We start from the raw sequence: 2,942 nt of genomic DNA on the forward strand, positions 1-2,942 counted from the left end.
TAATGGTAAAAAATATTTTTTCTAAGTTCATATACTATTTATATATTTTTGTGTCATCATTCCATTCCATTGCATCAAAAGACCTGTGTTACATAAATATTCAGTCTAATAACCCCATATGCTTATTTAAGTGTTAGATTAGTGTAATGCAAATTTGACAGATAAATTCATAGCCACTGAGTCAATGTAATTCATTGGATTTGGATGAGAAATTAGAGTTAGCTTTAAGCCATTGAATTATCATAATTTAATGGACATGAATATTCTCTCATATCTCAGTAAAAATTTATATTAATAAAAAAAAAAACTGTTTCCCATTAGAGGTTTGATGAAACGATAAATTTTCATATTGAAGTTTCAAAAAAACAAATTCTTACATGTTATCCGCTTCTTCTGTTAATAAATCTATTAAGTTTTCATGAAAATGATTATTTTGCTTTTTTATTGAAATTATAAAATTGTTACCAGAGCTTGGCCAATTTTGATGAAAACGCCACTACATTGCCAAAAGTTCCAGGGGAGATGCTTAATCTGTTGAAATGCTCCGCAATATGGGCATATACAAAAGAATAAGCACGACACTTATACCCTGGCTTTTGCAAGAAATAAGGCCGGCCTTTCCAAGCCAGCAACCAAGCCTGAGATCCTCCACCTGCAGCTCCTGCATCCACCCCTGCTCAACCGATAGACCTGGCTCATCTTGTGTGAGAAACGAAGGCACTTGCGACAGGCCGAATGATGATTCAGAAAGAGCTCACAAAAGTCAGCAACCAGTTATCGACCTTCATGGCAAAATATGCTTCATATTTTGATGAAGCCTCCGAGGAAGATTGAGGATGGGTTGTTGTCTTGATGTTGCTTGTGCTGATTCTAATTTTTTTGTGCTTGTCCCAATCTGCTTCTGTTCCTGGGTTTAATTGTTAGTTTTGGGGATGATCTGCTGATGCATTTTCATTTCTCTATTTCGGTACCGCCGATTTTGATGATGAACTGTTTTGTACATTTTGCTGATGATGTTAACTTGGTAGACAAATGCACTTGGACTGGATTTATTCAGCTGCCTCTATTTTGTTGTATTTATTATATGGAAAAACATTGATTATGCTTTTATTTGACAAAAATAAAATTGGGTATCATGAAGTCGTTATGTAAAGACCTATTACACTTTCTATTAAACTTTTTAATTTGAGTGATAAGTATAAATTGTTGTAATTTATTGAACTTTTAATCGGATGATCCAATAACTTATTATATAAAGAGGTTATATCCCCATCCCAAAATAGTTCGAAGTGATACGTATACTTATTCACAATTATCGTATTTTGTTTTGAGTGTTATTGGGATGAAAGACCATGATAGTTGCACAGATTAACAATTCATTGGATTTGAATTGGTTTACGTCAGCTATCGAGTATGTTTGCATACCTAAATCTTTTAATTTTTGTATTTTATTGCCTATATGTGTTGATATCCAATTGATTAATTGCATGAATAGAGTGTTAAATTTGTGTAATTAATCATATAATATTAAAAATTTAATCGATTTTAAAATGTTATATTTTTGTCCGTTCTTTTGGGGTGAATTGGATTTTTTTCAAACTATTAAAGTTTAAAAATTTTTGAAATCAGTCTTAAACTTTTTTCAAATGTTTAAAAACCTAATATTTTTAAACATTTTAATTTGCTCCCCACACTTTTTGAAAAGGGAAAAAATAGAAAAATCTATACAAAATGACATTTATGTTATTTCATTTAACATAATTCACTAACGAATGTGGATGAATGGAAATTTGATTTTTTCAAACTTAAGGAGTGGAAAGTTATCTCAACAAACCTTCGGGGGGTGGGGGGTGGGGGGTGGGGGAATGCTTTTTGGCCTTTATATTACTATTGCATAAGCCTGATTTCTTGATTCCATTTCTATGTTTATTTACGCCTAGAGACATGCATATACTAATACAAAAAATTTGGATTGAATTGCCGGACGATGACATTTGTATGTCAAAGAGCTTTCAGGTATTTATTTTGTCAAATCACAGTCGGCTCAATCTGGAAATGCCGCCATTAATTTCATCCTCATCTCAACCTTGGCCGGCCATGCATTCATCTAATTGAAAAGGTACCATCGATTCCCTTATTTATACATCAAAGTGTGACCATGCTCATTCAGGCAAATCAAGCACATTAAGCATGGCGGTTTCCAACATCTTCTTCTTTCTATTCATCATCTTCTTCCTCTTTATTCACAACTGATTATTAAAACCTTCTGCAACAACGTGAGTTACTCTGGTTCTTTATTGTATTCTTAATTAGTTTCCTCTTAATTACTTAAATTTCTGATTGTAAATTCTTTCTCTGTCTAACTCCAATTATTGTTAGGGCTCCGGCTTCTGTGTCAGCAGATTATGTGCTTTGGAAATGCAATTGTGTCCTGTATGAGCATGTATCACTGTGATTCTTGAAGAAATTTGCGGCTGCTTATGTTGTAGACGTGATTCTTGAAGAAATTTTAAGAAGAATGTGATTACCAATCCATCGATCAATTATCAATACCCTTTCTAAATTCATTAAGTATCATTCATTGACTAATGCTATGTGAATTCAATTTTGAATATCTAATTAGTTATTTAAATAATATATTACTATTTAAGTAGTGAATTATATGATAGCATATTATCTAAGTCTCTAATTGAATATTCAAAACTGTGTGTACATAATTTTATTATCGTTCATTTGTCCGATCTTTAAATTCAACATTATTGTGAGATATCTTTGGGATCTTTATCACGACAAAATATTAAGAATGTATTAAGAAGAACCTACAGTTGAATACCAAGTGTGAAGCTAGAGGGACACAAGTTTGATTCCACACTCTCATAAATTTTGATATATCTCTATTGAATTGGAGTCTCTCAAAGGCTTATTAGCTTGGTGGTGAGCCC

At 32.3% G+C, this 2,942-nt stretch overlaps 1 long non-coding RNA gene across 1 annotated transcript; it reads left to right on the forward strand.

Moving 5' to 3' along the window:
• Positions 1–2,162: 2,162 nt before the first annotated feature.
• Positions 2,163–2,572, forward strand: LOC123205279. The gene is made up of 2 exons (XR_006499829.1): positions 2,163–2,276; positions 2,380–2,572. It is a non-coding gene; the product is annotated as an uncharacterized LOC123205279 (long non-coding RNA).
• The last annotated feature ends 370 nt before the right edge of the window (positions 2,573–2,942 follow it).

Source organism: Mangifera indica, unplaced genomic scaffold, assembly GCF_011075055.1.
Source record: "Mangifera indica cultivar Alphonso unplaced genomic scaffold, CATAS_Mindica_2.1 Un_0003, whole genome shotgun sequence".
NCBI lineage: Eukaryota > Viridiplantae > Streptophyta > Magnoliopsida > Sapindales > Anacardiaceae > Mangifera > Mangifera indica.